Source organism: Peromyscus leucopus, unplaced genomic scaffold, assembly GCF_004664715.2.
Source record: "Peromyscus leucopus breed LL Stock unplaced genomic scaffold, UCI_PerLeu_2.1 scaffold_440, whole genome shotgun sequence".
Lineage (NCBI taxonomy): Eukaryota > Metazoa > Chordata > Mammalia > Rodentia > Cricetidae > Peromyscus > Peromyscus leucopus.
Window position 1 is genome coordinate 96,850 of NW_023505333.1, and position 27,878 is coordinate 124,727.

The 27,878-nt window shown below is 41.2% G+C and overlaps 1 pseudogene; it reads left to right on the forward strand.

The window, feature by feature from the left end:
- Positions 1 to 2,094: 2,094 nt before the first annotated feature.
- The window catches only part of LOC114699429, a 46,062-nt pseudogene continuing 20,278 nt past the window's right edge, over positions 2,095 to 27,878 (forward strand).

Sequence of the window (27,878 nt, forward strand, 5' to 3'; positions counted from 1 at the left end):
ACGCTCACCCAGTCTGTTGTTTATCGAATCCTGCAGCATTATGATACCATTCCAAAAATGATCCAGCCACTTCTTGACACTGCAACTGTAATTACCACACTGTCAGTTGCTACAATCCACTTATATTATTGAATGCATCGATAGGCAAATAGCTGTACTCTTATAAACCTAGAAGCAATTTCCCTTCGTATACAATGTAGATCATTATTTCACCTATGAGTCATGGAGAAAATCGTGCCTAATATTCACAGGAATACTTCTACCACTTCAGGTTCTCAAAGCCCAGCCCTCTGTCCTTACATCACTGCTATCATCAGAACTGAAAGGGCAGGAAAGGACTTGGAACATTTCTATCATTGTAGTTGCAGAAATAATTTTTCTCTTCTAAGTGAGTGGAGCTATGAGAGAATCAGGTTAGGTGGTAAACTTCTAATCTCCAAAATTTTTAGTCCATCTTTAAAATATACTTATTTCTGGAAAAACTTTATAGCATCAGTTATCATTTAAATATTAATAAATAATAAAAAGAAGCATATTTCCTCCTCCAACAGCTATCTACCAATCAAAGGAATTGGTATTTGAACATGGATAAAGAAATCCACTCCGTTTTTTTTTTTAAAACTCTTATGTAACAGAGCATGCCTATAATCTCAGCGCGCAAGAAGCTGACACAGTAAGAGTGTGAATTCCAGACCTTATCTAAACAAACAAATAATAATAATAATAATAATAATAATAATAATAATAATAATAAATAGGGCTGGAATGAAGCTCAGCCTTAAAGCTCATGCCTAAGCATGCAAAATACCCTATACAAAAACAAAACAAAAAAATCTCACAAGTCTTTGGGAACAAGTCTGAGCCAAGAAGGATAAGCTAGAAGAGGCCAAGGAAGCAGGACAGTGCTGATGTACAGGACAGAGTGGTACAGGCAAAGAAGTGGAGCAAGCCTAGCCTTCTTTTTAAAATGTGAAGGTGGGGAGCGCAGTGGGAATGCCAGAGGATATTCCTTTTTCATTTCTGCTCTCTGTTGCTGTTTCCCCATCCCCGTCAAAGCCCCCTAGGCTGACTGGCCACTGGGCTCCAGGGATTCACCTGTCTCCACCTCTCCAGCACTGGGTTAACAGCATGACTCGGACCGCAGGCTTTTTTTTCCATTTAGTTTTCTGAGGCAAACTCTCTTCCTTCCTACTCCTTAGTACAGATACTACATGGCTTCTCCAACTTTAGAAATCAAGTGTCGTGTGTTGAAATGTTTTAAGAGAATTAAAATGTAACAAACTACTGACGGAGCTCCAGTGGTGCACAGTGACCACCTAGCATGCACAAAGCCCTGGGTTCCATCTCCAGCAGCACATAAGAATGTGCGGTGGTCACACCTGAATTCCAGCATCCTGAGGGAGAGACAAAGATCCAAAGTTCAGGGTCATCCTTCAATACAAAGTCAATACAAAACCAGCGTGGCCTACAGGACACCTGCTCAAAAAATAATACAAATATAAAAGAATTTAAAAATCTAAAAACAAATGTGTAGGAGATAAACTGTCAACACGATTAGCAGTAATTATGGTAACGGTTAATATTCACCTAACACTTAGAACGTGCCACGCACTACTCGCTCACCCTTTCCACATTGCTGGATTAAAAACCTACTGCAGAAAAGGAAGCAGGCTTCTAGAATGGAGCCAATCCGAGCTCTGTTGAAATCAAGTCTCTAATACCAAACAAAAACCCCGAAGCAGAATCCCTTAAATTTAGTAAGATTCCTTAAGAATTGTCAAGCGGTGAAATTAATAATTTCATAATTTCTGGGACTCTTGAGAAGGGGACCAGTATTGTTTTTAAAGCTGTTCCAATTTACACCGCCAGAGGCAGAAATTAGCTTTTACTATAGGATGGGGACTACTACTTGAAGTGAACTTCGTTTAACATATTCTGGCATTCTATCCCATGACCAATTTGTTCTAGTGCATACGTTAGATAGAAATCCTTCAGCTCTGCAGCTCCAGCTCGCGTTCCAGATACACCACGGTTAACCCGAAACTTCAGGATACATTATCTCCCTGGATTCTTGACAGAAGCTCGCGGGGCGGAATGCGGGCTCAACAGCTGTTTGCTCCCACCACCGTCCCCAGCGTGAAAGAGGAAGACCAGCGTAGGATTTCGGTAGCTACTGCAGAGACGCGTCTGACTGCAGACGCTGCGCAGCCCACCGCGGCAGCATCCCAAGCCGAGGGAGGGAGCCGAACTCAGGCCAGCCACGGCGGACTACCCCGCAGAGCACCAAGCCTCGGCTGCTCAGGCCCGGCATGGCTCAGCGAACCGGTCCTCGTCGCCGACTGGGCCGCCACGCCCTTATGCGCAAGGCTGATCCTTAGCCAGAGTAGAAGGAGCAAGCGCTGGGACACAAACCCCCCTGGATACCCACCAAGAGGACCCGTCCCTTACCGTGAGGAAGCCTGCATCCTGACCCAGGGGCACCGCCGCCTTCTGGATAAGTCTAGAGCGCGCGAGGCTCGTGCGCAGGCGCGAGGAGGCGCACGCGGAGAGCTCGGAACTCATTTTGAGGCTTTCCTGTTGAGTGAAGTCTGCAGAGGGCCCAACAATTTGCGCGCCCTGCTGCAAGAAACATTCTTCGTGACACGATGGGAAAAATATCAAGAAAGTAGGAGACAGGGCACGTGTTATTCGAGGTTCTGTTACAAGAAGCACCTTTGCGGTATTAATGCATCAGTTGCTTGGAACAGGTATGTGGTAAAAGATTTTCAGGCACACAGCTCCTCAGTTAAAGATGGGTGAGAAGGAGGTCTAGGACGCCCGAGGATGCCCTTGGTGGTCGAATTCCTATGTCAATGGTGCAGCATTTAATACAATCCACACACCTTTCCATATTCCTTAAATTACCTCTAGATACTTTTAATACCGGCTATAAAGTAAACGCTACAGAAATAGTTTGTTATACTGAATTACTTTGGAAATAAGAAAGAAAAAATAAACATATATTCACTCGTCCCCAATCAGTGATAGATCGAATCCGTAGGTATAGAAGGTGACTTTGTTCTCATTTAATTCTAACTCTGGTGTAATTACTGTAGTTATCAGTATTAGAGAGAGAGAAAAAAACGTTAAATACTTATCCCAATGGAAGAGTCCAGTTTTTTTCTTTCTAGAATTGAGAAATCCAGTTCAATTCAGACCGCCTTATTCTAGATCATATGTTGCTGGAGGCTTCTCTCCAGGTTCCCCAAGCCCGCAGTCCCACAATCCACTTATAAATAATCACTCAGACGCTTATATCACTTACAAACTGTATGGCCGTGGCAGGCTCTTGCTAACTGTTCTTTATCTAAATTAACCATTTCTATAAATCTATTACCTTGCCACGTGCTGTGGCTTACCAGATCTTACATGCTCTGTTCCTGCGTGGCTGCAGTGTCTCCTCCTTCAGCCTTCTGCTTCCCAGCATCTCCTCTCTCCTGTCCACCTACTTCCTGCCTGGCCACTGGCCATCGGTGTTTTATTTATATAGAACGATATCCACAGCAATCATATGCTGCACAACTAACCCCAGAATACTTAAACTTCATAGGCTTCACTTTCTCTACCTAAAGATTCATATCAAACCATCTTAGTGAAAGTTAGATCAGTTCCCTTTAAAAATATTAAATATAAGGCACATGCCTATGATCCTAGCATTCAGTAGGCTGAGGTAGGAGGATCACTGCTAGACTTGTATACATAGTGAATTCGACACCATTCTGGTTACCCAATAAGACCTTTCCTAAAACAAAACAAAAAATATTAAAACTAGGATATAGAATCTGTATATACTATAAAAGCAGAGCATAGAATGTACAAGTTTCCACATTCAACAGGTGAAGTCAAAGACATAAGAGTAAGGACAGAAAATGGGGAAACTGACCTTGACTCAGCATGCTCTTGCCCTGCTGTACTTCCATCTTAAGCTGAGACCCAGACAGCAAAGAACTGTCTCGTTATGAATTCCAAATGTTATTTAATGCTTTAGTCACAAGTTCTGAATTCTGTTGCCATCTCCCTATTCTTCCGTTTCTGTGCCAATCTTCCTTGATCACTGTGTGCGCTCTAAGAGTGTATGCAGCGATCGATGTGAATCTGAAAGATAGGGATACACAAGCTCATCTGACCCTTTGCACATCGTTTTGCAGAGTGTATTCACTAAACTCTTCATCCTGACAAGTTTCAGCATCATGGTGGAAGTGTCTAGAGGGAAATCATATGCTAAGGTGTGTCAAAGCATCGGATACCCAGCCTTATAGGAAGTGACTGAAGCTTGGTGCTTGCTCATGCTCCTTAGTAATGGTTCAAAATGTTATAGGGACTGGGAGATGGCTCATGGTTACAGACACCTGCTCTTCCAGAGACCTGGTTCAGTTCGAACACCAATGTAAGCAGCTCATCACTACCTCTAACTCCAGCTCCAGGGATCTGATTCCTCTTTTGTCTGTGAGTACCAACATGCATGTGTGAACATACATTCATGCACATATACATGTAAGTAATTACTAAAATAAATCTTAACATTTTACAATTGTTTTATTTCTTTCCTCCTGGCATAGTGATTACACTAATTGCCCTTTAAATTTAGACATACATGTGATGCTTTGTTTGTAAAACCCCCAAACAAGTTTTAAAGAGTAATCTTTAACATTTTTTCCTGTAGTAGACTGGCAATTCCAGTCATTGATGTAGACAACCATGATGCACTAATCTGTACCATTAAACCGCTTATAGTTTCTCATGTTGTAGACAGCATGCATGAGAAACAGACCTTGTGATTTTAAATGGTAAAATATTAGGATTGTTCACCAAGCATCTCAGGCTAACCTATCTTTGTGTGCCTCTGTGTGTATTGTTTGTGTATCAGTATGTGTGCAACCAGAGATCTAAGTTGAATGTCTTCTTCAACCACCTTCACATAGCTTTGAGACAGTCTCTCTGTAGCTAGAGTTTTCCTGTCTTACCACATCGGACAAATCTTTGTCACCCGCCAGTCCACAACCCTCAGACCCAACAATTAAACACAGAGACTTATATTGCTTACAAACTGTATGCCGTGCAGGCTTCTTGCTAACTGTTCTTATAGCTTAAATTAATCAATTTCCACAAATCTATACCCTGCACATGGCTTACTGGCATCTTTCATGCTGCTTGTCCAGGGTGGCGGCTGCAGTGACACTTTCTGCCTTCCTGTTCTTTCTTTTCTCGCTCTGTTAGTCCCGCCTGTACTTCCTGCCTAGCCATGGACAATCAATGTTTTATTTATTGACCATTCAGAGTAACTGACATACAGACATCCATAGCACAGCCAAGTGCAGACATCTCAACACCTGCACTCAGGCCCATGGTCACTAATCATCCTCTATGCAGACTGCTGGGTAAAGCCACAAGAACCTGAGAACGGGCTCCACAGGACATACAGAACATCCCACAGCATCTCTCACTGAACTGAGCTCACCAATTTGACAAGATTGGCTGCCAGCAAGCCCTAGGATCCTTCTGTCTCCATCTTCCAGCACTGGATACCTGTCGCCTGCAGCCTCAACGATTGCATGGTGCTGGGATTAAACTGATTTCCCATATTGAGCAGCACTTGACGACTGAGTCATCTCCCCAGCCTGAAGCTAGCCTGTTCTGAGTGATTGCTCATAAAGGCAAAATGAAGTTCCCAGGAAAAGACAGACCGAAAGGTCTGTGCTTTCTTCTCAGCCGTTTCTTGATTATTCACTTTATCCTTGGAGAACTGATGGAAACCCACATCTCTGTCCCCTTAACCAGTGTATTCTAGAACCCTAAATGTCAAGCTAATAATAGAAATCTGGCTCTGAAAATCATCATCTTAATTACTCAGAGTATTCTTCGGATATCTGACCAACATGGAACTCCGTATACGATAAACCACTTCTAATTTAATGGCTTAAAACACTTGTTATCTCCCAACTTTGACTCACTCAGCTGGGAGTTTTGCAAAGGCTGTATGTAATACACTGCCCACATCACTCAGAGTGCTGCTGGTTGGATGTTTTGACTTTGTTTTTGTTGTTTTGCCAGCTGCAACTGCATTCCTGGTGAGCTACTCTTGGCCTGGCTCCAGAGAGTAGCACCTAGCCCTAATCTTCTTTGTTTAATCCATACCTTTTGTTTCTCTTATACCTTTGGTTTCTCTTATTGCCCTATGAGAATCTTGTCTGAGAGTCGCCAAGATCAAAGGCCTATACAAACTTAGTTCAGGAAACCTGGAAAACCTGGTACCTGAGAAATCAAGGAATTTGCACTTGGCATTGTATCTCTAGACCTCCTTTCAGGTTGCTTTGAAGGTATGAAATTAACTGGCTAAACTGTAAATAGAGAGAAATAAAAATCCCTAGGCAAAGGGCAAATGCTTCAGTCTGAGGCTGGACTCCCCCTAAGCCACCAAAGCTAATTTATTCTAAGGCCCCTGGTATTCTTCCACGGATCCACATGAAACCACACACCTGTGTTGCAAAAAACAATGACAGCCAGCCATCTTTCAACTTCACTCAGTTTCTCCAGTAATTGGAGAAACCCCTTTACAGAGTGCTTCATGGCTACAATAACTATTCCAAGACCACACCTAATATACAAGTTTTTTTTTTTTTTTTTTTGTTTTTTCGAACAGGGTTCTCTGTGTAGCTTTGCGCCTTTCCTGGAACTCACTTGGTAGCCCAGGCTGGCCTCGAACTCACAGAGATCCGCCTGGCTCTGCCTCCCGAGTGCTGGGATTAAAAGCGTGTGCCACCACCGCCCGGCTACAAGTGGTTTTTTTTAAGGCTCTGCTTAATATGTCAATAAGCCAAACATATGCCCAGAGTCACTTAGAAAGGAATTCTTGAGACTACCAATGCCAGGGACAGTTCACTGGGGTGCTACCAGTATTAACAATTGGGTGTTCCTAAGGCAGACAACTAAGGTCATGGTGACTCACTTTATAAACAAAGAAACAAAGACTTAGGGACCAAGTCCCTTTCCTGGTTAACATATAAATGGTAATGGGGCAAATGTACCAGCTCATGCTATAAATCTTGTTGGTGCTAAATTCAAGGTTTCTTATGGATATCACTATGTCTCAGTGGTTGAAATGAATGTTTAATCGGCACTGGTGGTAAACTCTGGTTACTGGCGGAAAAGTCACAGTCATGACAGAACCCAGTATCAGTACTCAGAGCTTTATTAGAGGAAAGGAGGCAGGGGAGAGAGGAGAGCCAGCCTGGAGAGCAAAGAGAGAGAAAGATGGTGGGTAGAGGGAGAGAACCTGAGCAGAGAGAGAGGATGGGGTCTGCGTCCAGCTTTTAAGGGCTCCCAGTATGGAGCTACACCACGCATGCGCTGATTACATGACCACACCACGTATACATAGCCACCAACACACACTGATGATGTAAGACACAAGACTTTTGCTTACTCCTGGACTGAGCATGTGTGGTTATGCAGCTGGCAAGGCAGAATTCTAACTGTGGTTATCTTCAGCTTTTCCTGATTCTAGTAGTCAACTATGAACAATTTTAAATACTTGTGCTCAGGAAGGTGACACGGTAGATAAGCCCAAATGTACTGTTATGAGTAGAGTGGCAGATAGTAGATGAATAATTATTTTGTGCTCTAGTAACATAACATTTCAAGGAAAATAAAAACATCTTGTGACAAAAACTATTTTCAAAGACCAGTGAATGCAAAAGGAGAAATTCCTCCACTATTCTCGAAACTCCACAAGAATGACACCTGGTGCAGGCCCTGTGCATGCCACTTCAATCTCTGTGAGCCTATGTGAGCCCTGCTTTGTTGATTCAGTGGCCATGTTCTCCTGGTGCCCTTCTTCTGCTCAGACTCCTACAATCTTTTTGCCTTCTTCTGTATGATCCCCACATCTCTGAGGGGAGGGATCCAATGGAGACTCCAATTTAGACCCTCCACATAATGTCTGTCTGAGGTCTTTGCATCTGCTCACATCTGCTGCTGGATGAAGCTTCTCTGATGATGCTGAATCTAAGGCACTGATCTAAGAGTATATCAGAATATCATTAGGAATCATTTCATTGAATTTTTTGTTTGTTTGTGTGTTTAAACCTGTAGTGTTTTGTTCTACCCTAGGTTTCTGGGCTATCTCTAGTTCCTGCTCATTCAAACAGTGTCAGCATGGGCTCCCTCTCTTGGCATAGGCCTCAAGTTTAAATCAGTTGTTAGTAGGCCACTCCACAATTCTGTGCCACCCCAATCCAGTTGTCTCTCCTAGTACTCTTCTCCCCCATCCTATCTCCCTACCCCCAACCTGATCCCTCCAGCTCCTTCCCCATCTACCCCCAGTCCAGTCACAAAATCTATTTTTTTTTCTGCTTCATCAGGGAGATCTATGCATCTCCCTTGGACATTTCTTCTTTACTTAGTCTCTTTGGGTATATGAATTGTAGCTTGGTTATCATTTATTTAACAGCTAAGATCCACTTATAAGTGAATACATATCATATTTGTCTTTCTGGGTCTGGGTTACCTCATCCAGGATGCATTTTTTCTTGTACCATTCACTTGTCTGCACATTTTATGATGTCAATTTTTTAACAGCTAAGTAATCACCATTGTGTAAAAGTATCACATTTTCTTTAGCCATTCTTTGGATAAGGGAACATCAAGGTTGTTTCCAGTTTCTGGCTATTATGAATAAAGCCACAATGAGCAGAATTGAGCAAATGTAGATAGTGTATCCTTCAGGTATATGCCCAAGGTATATGTATAGCTCTGTCTTGAGGTAGATTAATTCCCAATTTTCTGAAGAACCACCATATGATTTCCATTGTGGTTGTACAAATCTGTACTACTGCCAGCAATGAAGAGTGTTTCCATTGCTCTACATCCTCACTGGCATGAGCTGTTACTTGTGTTATTGATCTTATCCATTCTGACAGGTATAAGATGGAATATCAAAGTCATTTTGATTTGCATTTCCCTGATAGTTAAGGATGTTGAATATTTCATTAAGAGTTTCTCAGCCATTTGAGCTTCCTCTGTAGAGAATTCTGTTTAGATCTGTACCCCATTTTTAATTGAATTATTATTTTTCTTTTTGGTATCTAATTTTTCAAGTTCTTCATATATTTTGGATATTAGTCCTTTATTGGATGTGAAATTGGTTAAAAAAAAAAAAAAACTTTCCCACTCTGTAGGCTACCATTTCTGTCCCATTGACTGTGTCTTTTGCCTTACAGAAGCTTTTAAGTTTCATGAGGTTCTATTATTATTGTTGATCTTGTATCTGAGCTGTCTGTTCAGGGAGTCTTCTTCTGTGCCAATGCATTCAAGGTTGTCCAACATTTTCTCTTCTAACAAGTTCAGTGTATCTGGTTCTATGTTGAAGTCTTTGATTCACTTAGACTTGAGTTTTTTGCACTGTGATAAGTATAAATCTATTGCATTCTTCTACATGCAGATATCCAGTTTGACCAGGACCATTTCTAAAGATGCTTTCTTTTTTCCAGTGTGTATTCTGGTGTCTTTACCAAACTCAGGAGTACATAGGTGTGTGTGGATTTATGTCTGGTCTTCAATTTGTTTCCAATGATAAACATGTCTGTTTTATGCTAATACCATGTGGGTTTTTTACTACTATAGTTCTGTAGTACAGTTTGAAATCAGGGATGGTGATACCTCCAGCAGTTCTTTTATTTTTCAGGATTGTTTTAACTATCCTGGGTTGTTTTTTTTTTTTTTTTTATTTTTCCATATGAAGTTAAGTATTGTCTTTCCAAGGTCAGTGAAGAATTTGTTAGAATTTGATGGTGATTTCATTGAATCTGTAGATTGCTTTGTAGGATGGCCATTTTTACTATGTTAATCCTACCAATTCATGAGCATGGGAGATATTTCTATCTTCTGTAGACAAATTTCTAAACAGTCTTATAATAGAAAACATGGAGCCAGATATAGGGGTGAAAACCTGAGAGAGAACAGAGGAATAGGAACAACCACACACTAACTTTACCTCACAAACTCCACAGCTTCCAAAGCAAGATACTTTCTGTCTACCCACACATATGCCTTTCTGTTCTGCCATCTGATTTGCTCTCTCTGTCCAGCTACATCACTTCCTCTTCCTGCCCAGCTCTGCCACTTCCTATTTTTCTGTACAGACCTCCAGACCTTCATGGTTAACTAATGTTGGAATTTAAGCATGTGCCACCATGCCTGGCTCTGTTCCCAGTGTGGCTTGAACTCACATAGATCCAGACAGATCCCTGCCTCCCAAGTGATAGGATATAAGGCCTGTGCTAACATTGCATGACTTTTGTGTTACTTGTAATGGCTGGCTTTTCCTCTGATCTCCTGACAAGCTTTATTTATTAGAGCACAAATAAAATATCATCACATTCCCCTTTTTGTCTAATAAAAAAAACAAAAAAAGTTTTAACTAATATAAGAAAAACTATATACAATAAGTGCAATAACTATATACAGTATATACAAACAATAAAAATATCAACAATGTCTAATCCATTTGCATTTGGCAAATTCAGCAAAAATATTCCATTATGTATCTATTTTGGTGAGTCAAAATGTACCTAATTCACTTTCTATCCTAACTTATATTACCAACAGAAAACTATCTTATGATGTCTTTCAATCTTATGCATTTAACACCTCTTAGTGAGTTTCTTTTTTGAATTTCTTAACAAGGAAAACTGTAACTACAACTATCTAATCTTCAACTTCCTTAGAGACCCAAGAAGAAATAATATTACCTAGTAAAACAGGTTATAGAAAAATCTTTTTTAAACCCTTACTATTTGACATGATGTTTTTTTGTGTGAAATTCTGAGACCTCCAGCATATTTCCTATCAACAGTTTATTGATCTCATCATTACCTTGTACTAAAGGGCCTGACAGACCATATGGGATCGAATGTGAGTTATATATAAGGGATGCTTCCTATTCCTGATTATATCTTGTAACTGAATAAATAACAAAGTTAATTCTGACTCATCAGGGATAAATTCTGCAGTCTCCATATGTAATACCACTCTTTCAGGTTATTGAGTGTCAGTAATTATGTTAGAGGTTCCAAAAAAATCCATTAGTACCAACAGAATAGCATACAATTCAGATTTTTGAACTGAATTATAAGGACTTTGAACCACTTAAATTTTATGATTTGTAACCTGTCTTTCCTTGTTTGTTTGCATCTGTATAAAATGTACGGCTCCAGATATGAGTGTTTCCCTTAAAATGGGAAATAGAATCCAATCAGCTCTCTATACAAGTTGAATTCTATCACTTTTGGGATATTTGCTATTAATCCCTCCAAAAAAAATTACTTCAAGCTCTTTGCCAAGGGTCACTTTCTGTCCATAATTTTTCAATGTCCTCCTTAGTTAAAGGTATTACAATTTCTGCTGGGTCTACTCCTGCTAATTGATGAAGTCTCAATTTCCTTTTAAAATCAAGTCAGGGTCTCTTCCACATAAGTTTTTAACTTTTTACTCTGTTTATTTGGTAGAAATATCCATTCCAATATAATATCTTCCCTCTGCATTAAAATTCCTGTAGGAGAATGCTTAGAGGGTAGACTAACCAAAACATAATCAAGCTTTGGATCAATATGATCCACGTGTCCTTCCTGTACTTTCTTTTCCACCAAAGCCAGTTCTCTCTCAACTTCAGCTGATAATCTCTTTAGACTATTTAAGTCCTTGTCACCTTCTAAGATTTTGAACAAATTACTCAGTTCATCATTTTTTACCCCAAAAACAGCTCATAGATGGGAAATGTCTCTGAATAATCTTTGAAAGTCATTAAGAGTCTGTAATCCATCTCTCCTAATTTGCACTTTTTGGGCCTAAATTTTTGGAGGCCTATTTTATGTCCTAAATAATTAATAGACTCTCCTCTTTGTATCTTTTCAGGAGCAATTTGTCATCCCCAACAAGGCAAAATTGTCTTCTTCAAACATTTTTTTCTAAAGTATCTGCATTTGAATCAGCTAGTAAAATATCATCCATATAATGATAATTATAGATTTAGAAATTGTTTACTTCTAATGGCTGTCATACAAAATATTGGTACAGGTTGGGCTATTCAACAGTCCCTGTGGGAGAACCCTCTATTGATATCTCTTAACCAGTTGAGAATAAGTAGGCACCGTAGAGGCAAATCTTTCTCTGTCTTTTTCTTGTAAAGGTATTGAGAATAAACAGTCTTTTAAATTGATAACTACAAGAGGCCATCCTTTAGATAAAAAAGTAAGCAAAGGAATTCCAGACTGTAGAGAGCCCATTGGTTGATTTACTTTGTTAATTGCTCTTAGGTCTGTTACCATTCTTCATTTACCAGATTTCTTTTTAATAACAAATACAACAGAATTCCAAGGCTGGTTGATCTTCAATATGCTGAGCATTTAACTGCTCTTGTACCAGCTCTTCTAAAACCTGCAGTTTCTCTGTCATTAAAGGCCATTGCTGAACCCATACTTGCATTTGGTTATTTAATTGCTCTGAGAAGGAGTTTCTTTTATGATGGCAGGAAAGGACTGACTGAATTTCCATGGGGACCTGCAAGTTTCCCTTGTTGATCTACATTCATTAATCCAATATTTACCTTACCATACCTTCTGCATAATCCAGAAGGGAGGGGCATTCTCTTGCCATTGTCCTGAATCACATTATTTCTAGGAATGCCCTGTTTACAGACCCTTTTCAAATGACCTTGTTTACTACAATTAAAACATCTGACATTATTATTTTTCCTCAAAGTTTTTTATATCACTTCTCCTATCCACATGTCATCATGGTCATAAGACTCGATATTAATTGTGTCCCTAATCCAATCCTCCAAGGGTGCTGATCTGGCCTTTAACAACCTGATTACCCTCTTGCATGCTGCATTTGCATTCTCAAAAGCCAAAGATTCAATTATTATCTGTCTAGCTTCTGAATTTGGTATCATTCTATTTACTGCTGAAGACAGCCTTTGTAAGAAATCTGTAAAGGATTCTTTGGGGCACTGTATAACTTTTGTAAATGATTCAATTTTCTCCCTACTTCTCAATCCTGTCACATGCATTCATGGCTGCCATGTGGCATAGAATTAGGGTTTGGTTATCATATAAACATTGTCTTTGTATATCAGCATAATTGCCTTCTCCAAGAAGCTGATACTGGGAAATTTCCACACCTCTAGTCCTACATCATTGTTCTACCATTTTAGCCTCCTCTTTAAACCATGTTCTAAACATGTTAAACTGTAATTGTGGATTGGCCTCTAGGACAGCTGTAATTAATTCTTTCCAGTCCTGGGGATAATTCTATTACAAGTTGACCATGAGTTTAATATCTGCTTTACAAATGGAGAATGCATGCCATATGATACTGTAGCTTCTTTAAATCTCCTTAAATCTAACATTTCCACTGGAGTCCATTTATCTTGTACACACCCTTGAGCATTTGTCAGTTCCTGTAAAATTACCAGGTAGATTAAAGTTTGCTGTCTGGTAACCTGAGGCTGTTTTCTGTAACCATATAATTCAATCCTGAGCTAATTTACCTTTAAATTCTTCTGTCTGGGTCTGAATTTCTCTATGATTCATTTAACAGATTTTTCTAAAGCTTTTATTTTGGCACTTAAATTGACCAAACTTTTTAATGCTAAAATAAAAATCATCAAACAAATAACATTCATAATTGATGTTACATACATCCCATTAACATTAATTATCCTCTCATTTAATTGTTCCATTTTCAGACTGCCTAATGTGTTATCAAACAGTGACCAAATTCCTTCCATTGTAAAAATGTTTCCATTTTTTAATGTGGGGAAAAAATTCTCTTTTAACTAATTTGTACCTTTAAGATATCTTAATTGAAATGGAAGGATCTCCCATGCTCATGGATAGGTAGGATTAACATAGTAAAAATGGCAATCTTACCAAAAGCAATCTACAGATTCAATGCAATCCCATCAAAATCCAACACAATTCTTCACAGACTTGGAAAGAAAAATACTCAACTTTATATGGAAAAACAAAAGACCCAGGATAGCTAAAAGAATCCTATACGATAAAGCATCGTATGCCTTGGAGGCATCACCATCCCTGACCTCAAACTCTACTGTAGAGCTATAGTAATAAAAACAGCTTGGTACTGGTATAAAAACCGACATACGGACCAATGTAATCGAATTGAAGACCCTGACATTAATCCATGCACATATGAACACCTGGTTTTTTGACAAAGGAGCCAAAACTATACAATGGAATAAAGAAAGTATCTTCAACAAATGGTGCTGGCATAACTGGATGTCAATATGAAAAAAGATTACAAATAGATCCATATCTGTCACCATGCACAAAACTCAAGTCCAAGTGGATCAAAGACCTAAACATAAACCAGCTACACTAAACTTAATAGAAAGAAAATAGGAAGCACTCTTGAATGCATGGGCACCGGAGACCATTTCCTAAATAAAACACCAACAGCACAGACCCTAAGCATAACAATTAATAAGTGGCACCTCTCAAAATTGAGAAGCTTTTGCAGGGCAAAAGACACAGTCAATAAGACAAAAAGACAGCCAGCAGAATGGGAAAAGATCTTCACCAACCCCACATCTGACAGAGGATTGATCTCCACAATATATAAAGAACTCAAGAAACTAGACATCAAAGTACTGAACAGCCCAATTAAAAAATGGGCTAAAGAGCTAAACAGAGAATTCACAAAACAAGAACTACAAATGGCTGAAAGACATTTAAAGAAATGCTCAACATCCTTAATCATCAGAGAAATGCAAATCAAAATGACTCTGAGATACCACCTTACACCTGTTAGAATGGCTACGATCAAAAACACCAATGACAACCAATGTTGGAGAGGATGTGGAGCAAAGGAACATTCCTCCACTGTTGGTGGGAATGTAAACTTGTACAACCACTGTGGAAATCAGTATGCGGTTTCTCAGAAAATTAGGAATCGAACTACCTCAAGACCCAGCCATCCCACTCTTGGGCATATACCCAAGGAATGCTGATTCATACCATAAAGATACATGCTCAGCTATGTTCATAGCAGCACTATTTGTAATAGCCAGAACTGGAAACAACCTAGATGCCCATCAATGGAAGAATGGATGAAAAAAATGTGGTACATATACACAATGGAGTACTACTCAGCAGAGAAAAACAATGAAAGCATGAAATTTGCAGGCAAATGGATGGAACTAGAAAAAAATCATCCTGAGTGAGGTAACCAAACCCAGAAAGACAGTTATGGTATGTACTCACTCATAGGTGGATTCTAGATATAGAATAAAGAACAATCAGACCACAACCCATAGAACTATAGAGGCTATATATATAGCATGGAGGTCCCTAGGACGACTGTGGCTTATAATAAATTTCAGTTTTACTCAATGATTTAAAAAAAATAGCCAAATGAATGGAAACACATGAACACTGAACCAAAGGTTGAGGGCCCCAGCTGGATCAGGCCCTCTGAATAGGTGAGACAGTTGATTGGCTTGATCTGTTTGGGAGGTAACTAGGCAGTGGGATCAAGTCCTGTGCTCATTGCATGAGTTGGCTGTTTGAAACCTGGAGCTTATGCAGGGACGCTTGGCTTAGTCTGGGAGGAAGGGACTGGACCTGCCTGGACTGAGTCTACCAGGTTGATCGCAGTCCTCGGGGGAGGACTTGTCCTGGAGAGGTGGGAATGGGGTTAGACTGGGCTAAGGGGAGGGGGTGGGAGGGGGGAGAATAGGGGAACCCATGGCTGATATGTAGAACTGAATGGTATTGTAAAATAAAATATATATATATATATATATATATATATATATATATATATATATAAGATATCTTAATTGACTTACCAAGTCTGTTGACTGTGTAGAACAGTAGAAGTCTGAGGGAATTTCAGAGCAGCTACCCAGTGTTGTAGTAGTTCAAGATGGGAACCAGAGAGAGTGCACCACCCACCAGGAGAGAAAAAGCCAGAGATTCTGGCCATGTGCTCCAGACTGAGCCATGCAATGGGCCTGATCCAGGGCCCAGTTTATCCCACAAGTAGCTTTTTAATGAATTCTTGCCATGTTGGAGTGCCAATTGTAGATGAATTTCTAAATAGTCTTACTAATAGAAAATACAATACATCACAGTTACCCTTTTTTGTCTAATAAAAAATAAAAAGTTATAACTAATATAAGAAAAACTATATACAATAAGTACAATAACTATATACAACATATACTGTTATGCCCAGATCGCATCCCAAAGAGACCACTAAAGACCGATGATGGCCAGAATGCCAAAACAAGGTTTATTTCCATTTCAAAGCTGAGCAGCAGGGAACTCATCCCAGATACTCACTCATATCTGTGAGGTTGGGAGGAGCCCCCCTTTCATTGTAAGGCTAGCTTTTAAAGCACAGACCACATAATTCATTCCCCACAGCCTCCCTCCATCTCCCTAGTTAGTATCAGTTCCTTTTTTCCCAGTCTTGTATGTTATCTTTAATGTTTTGTCTGTTCAGCAACTATGTCAGGAGTTTTACTAGCTGTCTCTGGAGTTGGGATACTTTATGGGCAATTAGTCCCTACCAGATGGCTGAACATTCTGACTTTGTATTTTAGAGTTCCTGGGGCTGGCACTGTCATTTCTGGAGCTTGAAACTGGCCTGGGCCTATCTATATTAAGATATCTTTGTCTAAGCCTCCCTCCTTCTTTGTCTTAGAGAACAGAGTGAGGGTCTCACAATACAAGCAATAAATATATCAACAATGTCTAGTCCATTATGGTGATGTATTGAGTCCCCAAATATACTGTGTCTCCCAATAAAATTTACCTGAGGATCAGAGGAAAAAGCAATCACTATAGTAAACAAAAGTCATGCAGTGTTAGCACAGACTTTTAATCCTATTACTTGGGAGGCAGGGATTTGTCTGGATCTATGCGAGTTCAAGGCCACACTGGGAACAGAGCCAGGCATGGTGGCACATGCCTTAAATTCCAACACTAGTTAACCATGAAGGTCTGGAGGTCTGTACAGAAGATAGGAAGTGGCAGAGCTGGGCAGGAAGAGGAAGTGATGTAGCTGGACAGAGAGAGCAAATCAGATGGCAGAACAGAAAGGCATATAGGTGTGGGTAGACAGGAAGTATCTTGCTTTTGGAAGCTGTGGAGTTTGTGAGGTAAAGTTAGTGTGTGGTTGTTCCTATTCCTCTGTTCTCTCTCAGGTTTTCACCCCTATATCTGGCTCTGTGTTCTTTATTTAATAAGACAGTTTAGAAATTCGTATACATACATGGGAAACATCTGAGAGTTTTATGGGTTTTTTAAACACTGAAATGTGCTGTGGAATAATTCCTTTATATACTGTGAAGATTTGCCACTGTGATTGGTTTAATAAAGAAATTGACTAGTCAGTAGCTTAACAGGATAAGTTAGGCAGAAGAGCCAAACTGAGGATGCTAGAAAGAAGGAAGGCAGAGTCTGAGGAGATGTCAGCAGATGTAGAGGAAGCAGGATGTGTAGAAAATGAGGTAACAAGCCATGAGCCACCTCAGAAATAATGCTGCCAGGCAAAGAGATGAAATTTCACTGACAGCAACAATGACAACATCCCAGCAAATGGGAAGTTTAAACACAGAGAGTACTTAATGCAGCGTTGAATGTGCAAAGATGGGGAATCCTTCTTATAAAGGAGAGTCCATCAACTCTCTAAACTTGTCCTTGCTTAACAACAAAAATACAGTTTTGAAACACTCAAAGATAATGCTAAGTTGATAGTATTGCAGAATATGAGTAACTAAACAAGATAACAAGTTACTACACTGGTACCTTCCACACTGTTCTCTAAATTACACAGAATTCTAAAATTTTCTTATGTTCATAATAAAATGCCAAAGCAGTTTTCCACTTAAATGTGACATTCTGGGAACCTGCCTTGACTTCTCAACAGGGTTTCCATCTTGTGGCCATGCTTTACCCAGAGTCCCCCAAAGACCACCAAGAGACTGAATCCCATGCAAAAGCAAAAAGTCTTTGTATTGTTACAAGTTAACTCAGGACTCTCCATCCATCTGACGCAGCAGCAGAGCCAGGAGAAACCCCCAAGTAGTGATGGGGCAGGTTTTAAAGCAAATGGGTCTTAGGGGTCTACAGACTTCATAGGAACAGACTCAGGATTGGTTTATGTGAGTGACAATCATGTTAATAATTTTAATTGGCTAGGGTTAGTTGGAGGCTACAGTTATCTATTTTGGGGCAGACCTGGACAAGTCCCAGGCTTTGTCCTTGAGCTGCATGGAGGCTGGCTGGCCTAGCACATACTGACTGTGGGAGCTGACTCAGTGGCCCAGGCTCTGTCCTTGAGCTGTCATGGAGGCTGACTGGCCTTGCACATTCACATTGACCCATGCATGTAGCTCTAAGTCGGTGAGGGGTCCCAGAGAGTAAACAATTGACTGAACCTTGAGCAGTCAGAGTATGTGCAGAAAGGGAGCTACTGCAAAGGATAAGTCTTTTGTTCACTGCCCTCCCAGAAACTGCTTGCTCAAGTCTCAGGAAACTGAAATTGAAGCCTGATCTCTGAGAGAAGACTGAGCAGCCTGTGTATAGGCATCTGCTTTGTTCTTTCAGCCATTGAGTCAAAAATTCTGTTTCCACAATCTGAACAGTATGAGCTACTTTGGGATGTAGTTTGAGTGTTTGGTCCTAAATTGTCCACTTTGAGCTAAGAACTGCAGAAGTAACTGGTCTTAGTATTGTTCAGACCCACAGTTCTAAGTTCTCTATGAAAACAGATTGTATTCATTATCTTATTGTTGCTATTATGAAATATTAAAGGCAGGCTGATGACTAGGGCCTGACATCGTATAACATTTCTGGATGAGTCCATTGACACATAGCACAGAATCATACGACAGGAGACAGCCACATATTTTTGTCTGTCACTCTGATTTCTCACACTGTTTGAACTAAATCACCAAGATTTAATCGTGGAGCTCTATGTAATGATTTTTATTTAAACCTGATCACTTCACCAGGCCTGTATTTCAAAATGACCTTAACATTTACATGAAGCTTGAGGTCTCTCTCTCTCTCTCTCTCTCTCTCTCTCTCTCTCTCTCTCTCTCTCTTTCTTCTCTCTCTCTCCTCTCTCCCTCCCCCCCCTCTCTCTCTCTCACACACACACACACACATATCCAGAGAGAGGAGAGGAAGAGAGGGGAGGAGAATCCAACTAATCCAACAATGGTTGGCTATGAAAGGACAGTCCAAGAATCCAATAGTTTGCTCAGTGCATAAGGCTGGATGTCTCATCTGGTCTTCTGTATATGCTGGAGTCCCAAAGAAGTAGGCTCTAATCCCAGCAAAGGAACACACTTGCTAGCAAGGTAAGAGCATGCAGGCAAAGAGCAAAAGCTTCCTTCTTCCATGTTCTTATTTAGGCATTCAGCAGAGGGCATGGCCCAGATTAGGTCTGGATTAAAGGTCTGGATTAAAAGTGTGTCTTCCTACCTCAAAAATCTGGATTAGAGGTAGATTTTCCTACTTCACAGTAAGCAGAAATCCCTCACAGGTGTGCCTCCATTTGGGGGTTTTAGTTAACTCCAGATGCAGCCAAGTTGACTACCAAAAATAGCCATCACATCACCCAAAAGCAAATTTTTCTTAAGGTAAAATTTTGGATGGTTGAGTCACTACTGATATGAAGAATCTAATAAATTCAAAGACCCAGAGCATCCAAACCAAAAGAAAATGACGAAGACAGGCCGTTAGTATCCAGTAAGTGCCAGACAGCCACAGGGTAGCCCTATGTTCTGAACACAGTAATGAGATTCTTAACTGAACAGGACTGTTTTGGAGCAATATAGTTAAGCAACCTAATAAGGCCATGTTTGTTTATATGGGGGCAGTAGGAGACTTGGGCTAGGAAACAGAAGCCTCTCTTCAAGCCATCACAATGAAGCATTGTTCTCTTGAATGAAGAGAAAGTGGGAGACTCTTCTACAAGAACTCTGCAGTCAGTGAGTTTGGAATCTTTCCCATACCTCTTCAGGCAATCTGGCTCTCCAGGATAACAGACACCTTCTTATCCTATTATGGCACTGCTGAAGCATTGCCCTTTCAGGAACTTAAGTTGACAAGGGAAGAAATAAGGCACTGCTTAATGTCTGCCAAATTTACATTTTAGTGTCTCGTTGTTCACCAGACACAGATGGCTTTATAGAACTCTGAAATGCTCACAGTGCAGGCTGTAATGTTAAATGTTGGGCCCTCTCTTACCGTTACCTGAACTGGTAAACACTGCATAACATTACAGTTCTTTCTCCCACATCCCAAATGCCCTGAATCCAGAAGTTGAGACATGAAAAGGGAATGTGCAGTATCAACCAGATGATCTAATTGAAAGTTCCTAAAACACTTGCTTGTGTCCCAGAGGCTCTGAGCTCGGCTTTCAGAGATTATAGCTCTCATTCTGCTGACCTCACTCAGTGTTGGGGGATTTTTGAAAGGTTAAAAACTCTTGCTTCCCCATGAATATGCAGTTTAGATGAGGCTTAGTGGGAACAGCATCAGACTAAGAGCGCCAAAGAACAACTGTGGAAACCGCTTTCAGGCTCCCTCATTCATGTCTGAAATCCTGACTGAAGACTCTCTGTTGACTCTGAACAAGCCCGCTGCTACCTGGTAATGTCTTTAGATTCGTCAGCTATGGCCAACGTACATGTGGTAGGCCACATGCATCCCAGCATAGCTATGAATGCAACTGAGATGATGTCATGCTGCAATGTCACATGATTAGACACACTCGCTGAGTGACTTGTTGTAAAAAAGGATGTAAAACTAACACTTTCCCCTGCTAGGGACAGCATCAGCACCCAAAAGGAGGGCTTGTTCTTGATAAGTAAAATGAGTTTACTGGGCATAGATGACTACATAGAGCTTCATTTTCTTAAAAGTAAGAAGCCCTCTGTGGAGCATACATGAGCTGCAAAGATGGTGTGGAGAGGAGATGATGCCAGTGCATAAAACAGCTTGTAACAAGGAAATGAGTATAGGGTGACCTTTGAAATGATTGGTTGGCTCCTTCCACCCCCTCCTAGGGTTCTGAGGATTTTTGCTATAAAAGAGGCTTACTGCCTAACAATAAGTGAGTTCTTGCTTGACTTGACTCCACATTGCATCTGATTGTCTCCAGGTTAGAGGAAGGCTGGGAAATGGGAGCACTCAGTTCCACACCACCTCTTCAGAGGTGACCTAGTTCCCAGTGGGCAAGACCCACAGCCCTCCACACACACTTGCAAGCTCCTGTTTCACATGGCTCTGAGTCTGCCATGGGATTCATGCAACCTGGGTTTAGAGTGCTACACAGTAGGAAAGCCTTAAATGTTGTCCATTGCTCAGGCACTAGGACAGACAAATCAAGCCAACCTTAGGAAAGGTTTGTATGCACTCCATCCTTGGCCTTTGCTGATTCTGTTGGTCTTGGAAAACATCATCACACCATGGAAAAGATGGCTTCTTGTCCTGCAGTTGGATACATGGCCAACTAAAGTGTGGCTTGCTGAACATGGAGTTGCTCTAGTGAGTGTTCAGAGAACTAGTTCTCACTATGCACACTTAATTGTATAGACCTATCTTACTCCATTAGGTGAGGTATACTCCATAGGATGAATATATAAAGATAGGTCATACATTTTTCATTGGCAAAATGTGAGGTCAGTGGGATCACTGATCGGCTTCTGCCTACTCACAACCCAGCCTCCAGTCCCACCAGCATCTCAAATCATCTGGTGGACCTTCCACTGTGGGATTCTGGGAGAGAATGCAGTCACTTTCCATGTGAAAGCCGAGCTTGAAAACCTTTATCTCTGAAGTCTAGCAAATGGTATCCCATGGGTATAACTTAATGGCTGAGGGAAGGATCAGTGGTTGGGAATCTAATCCAGTAGATGTATGCAGTAGACTGGAGAGTGTACCCTTCATCCCTCGTTAGCTCCCTGGTGCTTGTCCAAGACATCACTATCAGCCCAACCCTTTGATACCTAATAATACCTTCAGATTTTAAGCTTATAAAACTCAGAGATCATGTTTCACATTTGCAGCAAAGAGCACTCACTAATGCACAAGCCCCTCTTTTAGAGTAGGAATATATTACATTTAAACTCAAATGATATCAAATGTTCATATTTGTTTTTATTGTGTATTTTTTCTACTAACTATTTTTTCCAGCCCAATCATGTTTTCTTCCTCCCTCCCTGCTTTCTCCCAGTCCTGCCCCTCACTCCTTCCCATCCACTCCTCCTCTTTCTCTTCAGAAATGGGAAGGCTTCCCATGTATATCAGCCAGTCATGGTACATCAAGTTGTAATAAGACTAGCACCTCCTCTCCTGTTAAGGCTGGGCGAGGCAACCCAGCAGAAAGAAAGGGTCCCAGAAGCAGATGACAGAGTCAGAGACAGATCCTGCTCCCACTGTTAGGAGTCCCACAAGAAGACCAAGCTACACAACTGTCACATATATGCAGCAGGCCTAAGTCAGTCCCATGCAGGCTCCCTGATTGTTCAGTTCAGTCTCTGTGAGCCCCTATGAGCCCGGTTAGTTGGTTCTGTGGGTTTTCTTCTGTTGTCCTTGACCCCTCTAGCTCCCACAATCCTTTTCCCTCATCCACAGGATTCCCTGAGCTCTGCCTGTGTTTGCCTGTGGGTCTCTCTGCATCTGTTTCCATCAGTTGCTGGGTGAAACCTTCTTGATGACAATTGGGCTAGGCAACAATGTGAGTTTAGCAGAATATCATCAGCAATCGTTTCATTGACTTGTTTTCTTATTATCAGTCATGTTTGGTTTTATTGTAGGTCTCTGAGCTGTCCAGCCTCTGGGTCCTGCCCTCCAGGCAGTGATTTTTAAAATCACTTTTTTAATCTTTATCCCATTCTTGAAACTCAGGATTTAATTAGACATCTTTGTCTTGCATTTGCCTGTTTTGAGATAGGAACTCATATAGCCCAGTTGGCCTCAAAACTTGGTATGTAGCAGATGATAACCCTGGATTCCTGATGCTCCTTCTCCTCTCCACATGCGAGTGTTATAAGCACGTGTCTCCACTCCTAGTTTCTGTGGTGCTGGGATCCAACCCAGGGCTTGAAGCAAACTAGGTGAGCACTCGACCAGTGAGTTACCACTGAGCCGGTACTTTCACTGTGAGAAGATCTTTAAAAAAATCCTCTTCTGGACCTTCTGAAGATGGTCTCTTCTTTCATTTTTATTCTGTTTCTTAAATGGGGTCTGAATGCATGTGTCAGCTTCCGTCACTATCAAGTGCCTCTATAATCAGCTTATTTTAAAAAAGGTTTTCTTTTGATGCATGGCTTTAAAAGGATCCAGTCTGTGTTGAATTACTCTCTGTTTCTTTGAACCTATGGTAAGACAGAAGAGAGGATAAAACTGCTCATCTCATAGCAGGGTATAAACCAAAAACAGAAACAGAAGAAAGGGTGGGTCCCATGGTGTCCTCCATAGGCACATCCCAGTGAGCTGAAGATCTCCCTCGAGGCCTCTTTAGTATTCGCCACCTCCTGATGACACTACCCTGATGAGCAGTGTGTAGCCTGGGCCCTAGGAGACCATGTCAGATCCACGCTGCAGTACAGATCGCACAGATATGTTTAAGAGACCATGTCGGATCCACGCTGCAGCAGCACAGATCACACAGATACCTTTAGGAGACCATGTCGGATCCACACTGCAGTAGTACAGATCGCACAGATACCTTTGCATTCATCCCAAGACTTCTTTTCTTCTGCCTTTTCTTCTTTTTTTTATTAAAAAGTTAATTTTACCTTTGCAAATGAGTGTCAATGCAGACAGTTTCTTGGTTGGGTGGGAGCCCATGTCCACTTCCCCTCTCAGCACTGGGATCCCATCTGACTTGAACCTATGTAGGCCTTGTGCATGCTGCCACAGTTTCTGTGAGTTCATATGTCTATCAGTCTGTTGTGTCTGGAAGAGGCTGTTTCCTTGGTGTCTTCTACCCCATCTGGCACTTACAACACTCTTTCTGCCTGCTCTTCCCACAATTCCCCGAGCCCTGGGCGGAGGGTTCTCTGAAGACATCCCATTTAGGACTGACTGTTCCAATCCTTCTCATTTTCTGCTTATTGTCTACTTGTGGGTAGTATTAGTTCCCATCTACTGCAAGAGGAAACTTCTCTGATGATGGCTGAGCAAGCCCTGATACATATGTGTAGGAAATTGCCATTAGGAATCATTTATTGCTATGATCCTTCAGCAGACAATTTGAGTGTTTGGTTTTCCCCTAGCCCATGGCCTATCCAGTCTTAGGTTTTGGCCACCCTAGCAGTGTCAAGAATACGTTCTATCTTATGGAGGTGACCCTAAATCCAATTAGAGAGTGGTTGGTTACTCATACAATATCTGTACCCTGGTGAAATCGCATATCTTGCAGGCAGGTCACAGTTGTAAATCACAGGGTTTTTCATGTTTAACAGCTGAATAGTACTCCATTGTGTAATGTATCATATTTTCTTGACCCATTCATTTGTTGATGGACATCTATGTTGTTTCCAGTTTCTGGCTATTATAAATAGAGCAGCAATGAACATGGATAAGCACTTGTCTCTGTGGTAGAATGGAGAGTCCTTTGGATGTATGCCCAAGAGTAGTATACCTAGATCTTGAGGTAGATCTATTCCCAGTTTCCTGAGAAACCACCACACTGATTTCAATCATGGCCCTACAAGTTTGTACTCCTACCAACACTGGATGAGTGTTCTCCTTACTCCACATCCTTGTTAGCATGAAGTCTTTTTTTTTTTTTTTTTTTTAATCTTCGACATTCTGACTAGTGTAGATGAATCTGAACGTATTTTGATTTGCACTTCCTGATGACTAAGATGTTGGTATTTCTTTAAGTGTTTCTCTCCATGTTTCTTTAATTCAAAATTATTTCTAGAAAACTGATGTTATTCTGTTAAAATACTGCTTCTGCCCATTCTTATCTCATATTCTAGGGACTGGTATGTAGAATTCTCACTCTGTTTTCTGGTGCTCTTGCCATAACTAATCCTTAATATGTGTTAAGTTCTTGGTTCTTGTAAAGCTAGATATCTTTCACTGCCCATGTTGTTACCAGAGTCGTCAGGGCAGAATCTGGGTCCTGGCAGATCTAACAATCTGGGGTCATCTATCTATCCTCAGGAGGCCAACTAAACAGAGAATCACCAGGAAAACAGAAGATGCACTCAATGTAGCCCAGTGGCAAGAGGAGCAAATAAGAATGTCAGTGACCCCTATTCCCCAGCACCCCAGTCCGTCTTCTGTCTTACAAGAGGTTCAGTACATAGAGGTTTAAATAGGTGGCAAGTGGCATGCATAAGTAAATATCTGGCCAAGGTGTGGTCCCACCCATGATTGATGCTCCACCATCTCAGCTCTTATCTCCCAATAGGTGGTCTGCAAGTTGTCAGAAATGTGTAAAATCTCTTCCTGAGAGCAAAGTTCTTCTCTGACCCCACCACTTGCTTCACTCTCCTTCCCACACCCCAGCAAGAGATTCTGGTTCCTTAGGGACCTAATGGGGAGGACATTGGTATTTCTTTAGCATGCCTTCATTCCTGGCAGGGCGTTAGAGTTACTGAAGTTTTTATCTTTTATTTAGAAATAGCCGGGCAGTGGTGGCGCACGCCTTTAATCCCAGCACTCTGGAGGCAGAGGCAGGCAGATCTTTGTGAGTTCGAGGCCAGCCTGGTCTACAGAACGAGATCAGGAAAGACGCAAAGCTACACAGAGAAACCCTGTCTCGAAAAACCTAAATAAATAAATAAACAAAACAAACAAAATAAAATAGAAATAATTTGAGCTATATTAAGCCCATCTTTTCCTAGAAGATTCTTTGCCTACTCTTACTAGCACCAAGTAGTATTACAGTCTGGGGTGCTTAATCTAAAGTTAAAGATTGGAGGTTCTTTTATACTGCAAATAAAGATTGCAAGTCAGAGTGATGGCTGTTATTTCTCATTGGACTTTGCCATCTGGGTGCCTCCTTCAGAATCTTAGCCTAATATGTGCATGCTTGCTCTGGAAAAGGAGACAGTACACTATCTGACTTCCCACTATTTGTGCCTTTAAACTTTCTTCTATTCCTCTTGCAGTCAAAACTGTTTCTGTAAATCCTCACTCGGTTTTCGCTTGTCTTTTCCTTTTTGAAGCATTTGCTCCTGAAGGTCCAAGCAGACACCATAAAAGGCTGCTCAGTCTTCTTTCAGAGATCCAGGCCTCAATTTCAGTTTTCCTAAGACTTAAGCAGCAGTTTCTGGGAGGGTCAGGAACAAAAAGACTTAGTCCTTGCAGTAGCTCCCTTTCTGTACATACTCTGACTGCTCAAGGTTCAGTCAACTGTTTAATGTCTGGGACCTCACCATCTTAGAGCTATGTGCATGGGACAGTGTGAATGTGTGAGGCCAGTCAGCCTCCATGGCAGGTCAAGGACAGAGCTGGGCACTAAGTCAGCCCCACAGTCAGTATGTGCTAGGTCAGCCAGCCTCCATGGCAGTCAAGGACAAAGCCTGGGACTTGTCAAGGCCTGCCCCCAAAAGATAACTGTACCCCAACAGTAAATTCAAAGGTTACACACCTCACCCAATCATATGACACAAGCTGTAACCACCCTGTTTGCAGTTTTTTCCCTTTAAAAACCCCTCACCCTGAGAGCTCAGGGCCGTTTCCTTCACCTGGTTAGCCAGCGTGTGAACGAGAACCAAGCCTGGGATTGCTTGTTATCAATAAACCCTTGTGGTGTTTTGCATCGAATATCGGCTTCTGTAGTGGTTCTTGCTCAGGGGTCTTGAGAAGTGGCCACAACACCCCAACTGCTTAGGTGTAATAATATTGTAGGTGAAATCTCTCATACTTTTCTGCTGTTTCAGGGGTTGCTCCAGATGAGTTCTTCCAAAGTACCAACCTTCCTTCTCTGCTTTTTATTTGACCCGTATGGGACAGGGTACTGGAGCCTGAATGTGGGCCTCACATATGCCGGAAAAGTGCTCTTCCACCGAGATATCCCAGCCTGGTTTCTACTTTTTATCTTGAGACAAGATCTTCTGAAGTTGTCCACATCGGTCCTTAGCTTGCTCTGTAGCCCAAACTGGCCTTCTTGTGGTCTCTTGTCAAAAGTCTTAAAGCTGAGTTTGCAGCTTCCCCACCAGACTCCGCCTCTCTATTTTTGACTCTACATGACACACTGTAGATATCTGCTCATTCTTTGTTTAATCTTTAAAGTCTTAGGAGAGAAAGGGACTTTACTCTTGTTTTACTCCTTAAAACATCAATCAAAGGACTGGAGAAATGACTCTGTACTTAGAGCATCTTCTGCTCTGTTAGAGGATCCACATTCAGTTCCCAGCACCCATATCAGGCAGCTACAACGTGCAGTGACTCCAGCTCTCGGGATTTGACAGCCTCTCCTGACTCCACCAACACTCGCATTTATTCTCTCACGCTCACACACAGACAAATACACATAGCCTAAAAATAATACTAATATTTAAGAGAGCAAATCAAATAAAATAGGTAGTAGAATATCTTAAACAATTCTTATCACTAATATAATAATATGTACTTGGAAGAAAGAATGAGAGTTCAGGCAATCACATGTGAGCCTAAGATGTGTTACAGCTTTGCCTGTCTAGTGCTTATAGGAAGGTGAGATGATGCACACCATACATCAGTAATAGCTTGCTGTGTTGCAGATCAAGAAAGAGATCAATTTTCTCCACTTTTCCATGTACTAAATATTATCAGAATGAAATATTATTTAAA